At 43.2% G+C, this 8456-nt stretch overlaps 1 pseudogene; it reads left to right on the top strand.

Annotated features, from left to right (window-relative positions):
• The first annotated feature begins 2001 nt into the window (after positions 1-2001).
• Positions 2002-7150, top strand: LOC136452595 (protein NRT1/ PTR FAMILY 8.3-like; annotated as a pseudogene).
• The last annotated feature ends 1306 nt before the right edge of the window (positions 7151-8456 follow it).

Here is an 8456-nt window from a genome sequence, read left to right on the forward strand (position 1 = left end):
ACAAATGCTATAATTACATCTTTTACAAGTACCACACCTTGTGTCCAAAATAGCATATCGTTTTGGCTTTTCTGGATACATAGCTTTTGCTATGTTCCTAGATATACGATATGTCTAGATATAAAATAAAAGTTATGTATCTTTAGATGTTAAAATGACCTATAAATCAGAGCAGAGGGAGTAGTCATGGTGAACATAATTTCCAGTAAAAAGTAATTCCATGAGGCAGAAGTCTTAACAATGTAAAGCCAGCTGACGACAACCACATGGGCTTGTTTGGTTCACGGCGTGGCCTAAGGGTGCTCACCTAGGCAGCTCGATCCGTCCCCGAGGCGCTCAAAATCGACGGCCTGGGGAGCTGCCTGGCCAGGCAACTTTGTCCAGGATCCGAACCAAACAGGCCCTAGAGTTCTAGACCTTTCATATTTGCAACCATGCAGCCGACCTGCACGCGGTACAATATCAAATTATAAAACAAACAAGCTGACGGAGCAAGCTTCATATAGACCAAATTAATTTGCTGGCGCCAAAAGTCCAGCACAGAAAATTCAGCGCGAGAAACACAGCACGGTTCTCCATCGCTCTTTCCTAGTCCTAGCATCTGGCACTTGGCACGCAGCGATCACCAGACGCAGACGGTGACGTCTCCGTCTCGCTCGGGCAGGCCGTGTCCATCGAGGCAGCCTCCATTGTCAGCAGTAAAAAAGACATTTGGAAAAAATGTCTACTGATCTACTACCACCGATTTTTATACTCCTTCCATCCCAAATTATAATTATAAGTCATTCCAACTTACTTAGAGAATCAAAGCAATTCAAATTTAACCCTAATAAAATATTTTCTAGCATAATAAAATAATAATATTTATGATATCAAATAAATTATTAGATTATTCATTATTCATTAATTATATTTTTATAGTATATCTATTTGATATCATACATCTTTGTAGTTCTCTTTATGATTTTGGTCAAACTTGATATGCTTTGAGTCTCAAAGAAAGTTGGAATGACTTGGAATTTAGAATAGAGGGAGCACTTTTTTGACTTGAAATCATCCGATTTATCTTCCTATGCGGTTTTGACTAACATGACGCCACATTAGCAAGGAAAGAGGTAAATCCAACTACATTAATAGTTCAGCAAGGTTAATCAAACTTTATCGAAAAGTTATAGCTTTTTTAAATATTGAAATATTCTTCTTAAAAAAGTATGTAAATAAAAATTCTAAAATCTGAACCAATCTTACAAAATTTATTTTAGCTTATGAAAATATGAAGCCAGTTTCTATTTTTTCTAAAATCATGCTATGTGTTTTTTCGGAGCTAGTCACCCTAATATGGAGCATGATTTTAGGAAAGTCATATAGTCCGTTGCATTCATGCTCGATCATATGCTCCCAATGCGCATACGAACCTACGATGGCGTGGCGGAAGCCAACCTTGGTTAGGTCGAGCGCCGCCTGGCAACCCGTGTAGAAGCGTGTTGTACTTGACGTGTCACCGCAATCATGACAAGGTGCATGTCACCGTGGTAGTGTTGAGTGCGACCATGACAGCGGTGAAGCTGTGAAGAGGTTTTCCATTTGGCCGGGTTTCTTTGGGCTCTAGTTCCACGCTACAATATCGGAGAAGCCAGGAGAGAAAAACGGCTGCTGTGAACATTGCTACTCCAACACCAGATGTAGATGAGATGTAAGAAACCAACTAAACACGCCCTAAGCAGCTATGGAAGTTCGGCGCTTCTTGTTAACAGCCGATCGAAATTCAAGCCAAAAGTTCCAGAGGCAGGTAGGTGAACAGCTATATAAAAGCATAAAGGTCTCCTCTATCTAGTACAAAAAATGGAAAAAGAAAAGAAAATATAAAAGTAAAGAGGAAATATAGAATATGGCATGAAAAACAAGGTGACAGTGACTAGATTAGTACTATATACTGACAAATCTGTGAAACTAATGTTGAAAGTAACCCACTCTTGAATATACTGCGAGTCTGTCAAATAGCTCATTATCTCCGCCTAAATCGGGATATAAAAGAAAGCTGCTCCGGTCAGGCGTGTTTTTAGGCTTGTTTGCCCCTGCCGCGTCTTCGCCGGGATCGGTCCATGGCCGGCGCCGAGCGCGTGGAGGTTCCCGCCCTGGAGGAGCAAGGGCTCCTCGCTCCGGAGGTTAGTTGACTCGAGCACTTCCACTCTCCCTCCGGCTGGCCTTTCCTCCTTACTGAGAGAGGCTTTTGTGTACTTGTATTTAGGTTTGTTGGATGTTTTGGTCAGACTGATAGCTTATTTTAGGAAAGAAGAAGCATGCCTTATTAGCTCACCGGATTTGGAAGAATTTAAGGTCAACTACCTGATTGTTCTAGTGGTTACACGGTTCCTAATGATAGCTTGGCACCTCCACGGCTCCACTACGTCGAGATTTCAGTATTGTTGTTACTTTGGCTCGATGACTCGGGCGTAAAGCGTATATCTTGTGCTTTACTATACGTATGGCCATGCAGTCATGAGTAGAATTTTTTTTATCGGGTACAACTTGGACGTACACAAATCAAAGACTCCACGCATACACTATACGCACACACATGCGTGCGCATCCGTGCACGCGCAAAAAAGAGATAAAGAGGCGATTGTGAGGCTTTCTAACATTCAGTGCGCGGGAAACACGCAGTACCACCGAATACGCACGCGTGCGTGTACCCTGTTTTTTTCTGGAAAAAATCCAAAAAAAGGTGCGACACGAGGGTTCACCAGGGTTCGCGTCCCATTGGACGACTATCCTACCATTAGACCACAGGTTCTTTCGCGATTGTAGGCGTAACATATTTTTAATCTTAAGAACCCTACTCCTTTTCCTCTTCTTATTTCTGAAAGGAAAACGAAGTAATTCAATTGGCAATTGCAGTGTTAATTAGAAGCTTTTAATCTTTTTCTTCACTTTATTTCGGATAGCTTGCTTGGTACACATAGCTGAGCCTAAACAATTTATCTCGTTGGTTCTTTCAACTCATGGCCGCGTTCAAAAGCACCTTGTGTTCCAGGGCATTTCACTTTTGTTGTTCCTAAGCTGATGGGCATATTGCTAGTGCCAGCATATTGCTCTAATTGCTTCCATTGCACATGAGTGTTGAAACTAAAACCTGAACTTACACTCTGGATTTGGTCTTGCTGAATCAATGTAGAAAACCATAGTGGAATCCAACCAACAAGTATACCTGTGCTATTTGTTTATTGCTGGATTTAGTAAAAGTGCTCTTGTCTGTTAGTACCTGTGCTATTTGTTTAACAGAGCAATAACATAATCTTCGTTCCAGGAATCCAACCAACTAGTATACACTGGAGATGGATCAGTTGACTTTTCTGGAAATCCTGTTGTCAAGGAAAGAACTGGTAGATGGAAGGCATGTCCATTCATATTAGGTAATTGTCCAGAGTAAAATCACTAAGTGCGTTCTTCCAATTTACTCCCACATAACCTGCAATAAACTATTAAGGTCAACCCAGCTAATGAATGCTGTGAACGACTGGTCTATTGTGGCATCTCCACGAACCTTGTTACTTACTTGAAAAAAAAGTTACATGATGGCAATGCCTCTGCTGCTAGAAATGTGACTGCATGGCAGGGAACTTGCTACTTGACTCCACTTATTGGAGCAATCCTGGCTGATGCATACTGGGGGAAGTATTGGACAATTGCAACATTCTCCACAATGTACTTTTTGCTCTCAAGTGACACAAACACATGCACACACAAACGAACGGACATGCATGTAATTTATTTCTTTTTTGACTGATGAATAGGCCTAATCTTTGTATTCCATTCAATATCCTGGAATAGCCCTGTTAGTTTGTTATGATTTAACTTGGCATCAACTTTTAATCTTAGGGGATGGTAACACTGACTCTTTCAGCATCAGTTCCTATGCTCATGCCTCCATCCTGTGAAGGATCCTTCTGCCCACCAGCAAGCCCTTTTCAGTATACTGTCTTCTTTCTTGGTCTTTATCTGATTGCCCTGGGTGCTGGTGGAATTAAGCCATGTGTCTCATCCTTTGGAGCTGATCAATTTGATGATACAGATCCTGCTGAGCGAATTCAGAAGGGTTCTTTCTTTAATTGGTTCTATTTTTCAATAAACATTGGTGGTCTCATATCAATCAGCTTTCTGGTTTGGGTGCAAGACAACATAGGATGGGGACTCGGCTTTGGCATTCCGACAGCATTCATGGGGCTGGCAATCATAAGCTTCTTCTCTGGCACATCACTTTATAGGTTCCAAAAACCAGGAGGTAGTCCTATTACACGAGTATGCCAGGTGATTGTTGCCTCTTTGCGCAAGTGGAATGTGCCTGTCCCAGAGGACAGTTCTCTCTTGTATGAGCTACCTGATGGGGTATCAACAATTGAGGGGAGTCGGCAATTAGAGCACACAGATGAACTCAGGTATGCGCTCTTAATCAGATGAATCTAGAAGCAGCTGCAAACTGAGATAGATTGTGAAGCTGTATGTGGTAAAGATGAGAATATGATTAATTGCCACACTTCTGAAATGGCAAAATAATTATTCCTTAGTAAAGAATAGTAGTTGTTGTCAGAGTGACAGCTTGTAATACAGAACAAAGTTCTTTGCATAGGAAGCACTCGATATCTGCCCATGAACAAGAATTCGTTCAGAAATAAAGAAAGCATTAAGCCTGACAGATATAGCGTCTCTTACTTTGTGCTTGAATCAGATACTCAATTAGACATACTTCAATGTTCGGATTCTTTCATTAAATCAGCATATTTACCTTTGCGATTGATCATGTTCTTGAAAACACATCTGTTGTGTATTAAAGGGCGTACCCAGTGCAGAGAGCTCCCGCTCTGTGCGGGGTCTGGGGAAGGGTGTCAGTGGCAAGCCTTACCCTCGCCTGTGCAATGCGAGGAGACCGCGACTCGAACCCAGGACCTTCCGATCACAGACAGTAAGACTCTACCGCTTGTGTATTATAACATAAAAAAATCAGAAAGTTACTCTTGGAGAAAAATCAACCTCATGCAGAAATAGACCTCATATACTGACAAGAATGGCAAAATGATTTTGATGTCGTCTCTGCTTACTGATAATTGGACATCTTCTGATCCACCTAGGCTTATGACTTATGAGTATATACTTGCAACACATGTTTTGTGCGTCAGACCATCAGAGAGTGGTCATTCGGTGTATGCTTTGCAGCACATACGGTTAGTGCATTGGGTGTATAGTTTTGGAGGAATTACTTACCATTAGAGGATATGAACTATATTGAAATAATATATTTATAGTATAACCTAGCAGAGCGCCATTTTTTTCTCTGTTATTTTGCCTAATAGATGAGCATTTGTGACTTGTTTTGTGATAGATGTTCGCCTTCTTTTCCCATATTCTGCGGAAGCTAAGTGCCTAACATAGTTGAACTGATTTTTGATTCAGACGTTTAGACAAGGCTGCTACGGTTACCAAAGTTGATGTGAAAACGGCTGACTTCAACAATCCCTGGCGGATATGCACTGTCACCCAGGTGGAAGAACTGAAGATACTGGTAAGAATGTTCCCTATCTGGGCAACAACAATCGTATTTTCTGCTGCATATGCTCAGATGTCAACAAAGTTTGTCGAACAAGGGATGGTGCTTGACCCATCCTTGGGTTCATTCAAGTTTCCTCCAGCGTCACTATCTACTTTTGACACCCTAACGCTGTCTCTAATAGGTGACTCGTATGGGCACCCAAACCAAAAATGGACAGTAGGATGCTTAAAATCAGCCTCCAATAGAGTATCTAAACGGGAGACCTATTTTGGGTTGTCTAAGAGGCACAACCCAAATATGAGTATCCTCTCTCCTGAAAACTTATTTGGAGAAAGGATTCTCTTTTGGGTCTCGTTGTTAGAGAGGATATCGAATGGGTATTGAACCATTTGACTGTAGCGCTACCCAAACGTTGAATAAGTCTTGTATTTTGGGTGTTATTGTTGGAGATAGTCTAAGCGTCATCGTATGTGTCCCCATGTACGATTACATCATAGTTCCACAGTCTGTTCGGTTGGCTGGTTCGTGAAGAAGTACCGCTGGCTGGTTTATGTGAGAGAAAAATACTATTCCGACTAAAAATTTACGATAGTTTACGACAAGCCACAGCCAAAGCTGCCAATAGCCAGGAGATTCACTGGCAACGGGAGGGGCTTTACAGAGTTGCAGAGGATGGGCATTGGCCTGGTAATTTTCATCATGCCCTTGTTTAGTTTCCAACTTTGGCACTATACAAAAAGAAGATTCTCCGTCACATCAAACTTGCGGTACATGCATGGAATACTAAAAGTAGACGAAATTACAAACTAATTGCACAGTTTGGTTGTACTTTACGAGACGAACATTTTGAGCCTAATTAGTCAACGGTTGGATAATTATTACCAAACACAAATAAAATGTTACAGTATATAATCTGACACTATGCAAACTTTGCACATCCAAATTCCGGCCGCCTAAACGCGCCCCATAGCTATGTCAGTCGCTGCAGTCCTCCAAATCAAGCGGCTAGCAGTTGCCAGGGAAGCACACCTGGTGGATCAGAATGTCCCAGTCCAAGTGAGCATATTCTGGCAAATCCCTCAGTATTTTCTGATCGGTCTAGCGGAGGTGTTCACATTCATCGGAGCCCTCGAGTTCTTTTATAATCAGTCACCGGACGCCATGAGGAGCGTCTTGTCACTATTGCCTTCGGGAACTATCTCAACACGTTCATTTTGACAATGGTTGCATACTTTACTACAAGGGGAGGTAACCCTGGATGGATTCCTGACAACTTGAACGAAGGGCATCTTGATTACTTCTTCTGGCTCATTGCTGGCCTCAGTTTTCTGAACCTGATTGTATATGTCATCTGTGCTGGCAAATACAAGAGCAAGAAGGCAGTTTGAGTTGTTAAGGTCAGGAGCTGGATGGCGCCCCATGTTATTGTGGACGCTTCACTTTGAAATATGTATATATGTTTCCCACTGCATTAATTCTAGCTGAAGCAACGATCTGTAATTGTTGCAAAGCTTCTATTTCCTATTGTACTGGTATACTAAGTTGATTATACATTCGTACGTACTTTCTGTATGTATTTGACCTATTGGAAGTTGCTGAATGTAGACAGTCTCACATGCTTCTACTCTGCTATCAAGGATTTTGATTGTTGTTTTTCTTTCTAGATTTATCATTTATGTGGTCATGTTTTAACTCTCGTATACTGTATGCATCAATGTGCTGGTTGAAATCAAGGAGGCCTTGGGACAGGACTTACCTTCTGTACATACAAGGCACCCCGATCTGACATTCTCTAATGGCACATCATTGCGTTTTTGGTTTGGTTCAGTTGGTTGTCTCTTTGGACACGCATATCTAGGCCTCGGTTCCTTTCCTAAACTTTAGTTCCTATCACATCACATCACATGTTTCATATGTATAGAGTATTAAATATAGATTCATTATGAAACTAAATACATATATTGAAACTAATTTGCGAGACGAATTTTTTGAACCTAATTAGTCCATCATTTGACAATGTACAGATTAATTAGACTTAATAAATTCGTCTCGCGGATTACTGAAAATTCATATAATTTATTTTATTATTACTATCAAACACTTTCGTATACACGACGTGACACCCGTAAACCTGAGCTCCGTTTCACTCGGGAATGATTTCCCGAAGCTATTGAAGCATCAGGTTAGTACTCTGGATTCCTCTCACGAGAGCGTTTCACGGCCTCGCAAATGCCTTGGCGTGCTGACGCGTGGCGGGGGACGCGAGCGGCGCAGCACGGCGTCCTGCAGTTTCACGTCCACAAACTTGATTCCCATGCCGTATGCCACTGCTATGTGGGCCTGTTGGTGTTGAACCCCACGGGCAGTGAGTGGGCTGCAGCGGCAGTCGGGATCGTGCTGACCGGAGAGACTCGACTCTCTAGCGTGCGCCAGCGTCAGAACACCGGGAACCCACCGTTCCTTGCGCCGCATGCCCGCGACGTGCTATCCAGCTACCCTCTATAGCAGGTGGTCCCTTCTTATCTCTGGCCCCATGGGCAGTGAAGGGAGGCGGGTATCTGGAGCGTCCGCGTGCTGAAGCTGAGGTGCAGCGACGCCGCGTGGGCTAGCTAGCTGCTCGCTGCACGTCCCGGCGACGCTGTTTTCTCGGATGTGTTGTTCCGACTGACTTCTGGACCCTGCCTTTACCTGGCCCTACACGCAGCGGCTGATGGTGCGACAGCATGAATAGATCAGCACGCCCTGACGGAGCTGCCAGGTACTCGATTCGTCTTCTGCCTCGGGTCCGGAATCGTCCTCCCCGTCGCGTCGGAACAGTGCCGGGCGGCGCCTCACGCTCGTCGTACGTGCGTGCACGGCCATCCCGTGCTACCGATGGCTCTGACGTCTTGTCGGAATAGTGCACGGACGG

The sequence above is a fragment of the Miscanthus floridulus genome, chromosome 1, assembly GCF_019320115.1.
Source record: "Miscanthus floridulus cultivar M001 chromosome 1, ASM1932011v1, whole genome shotgun sequence".
Lineage (NCBI taxonomy): Eukaryota > Viridiplantae > Streptophyta > Magnoliopsida > Poales > Poaceae > Miscanthus > Miscanthus floridulus.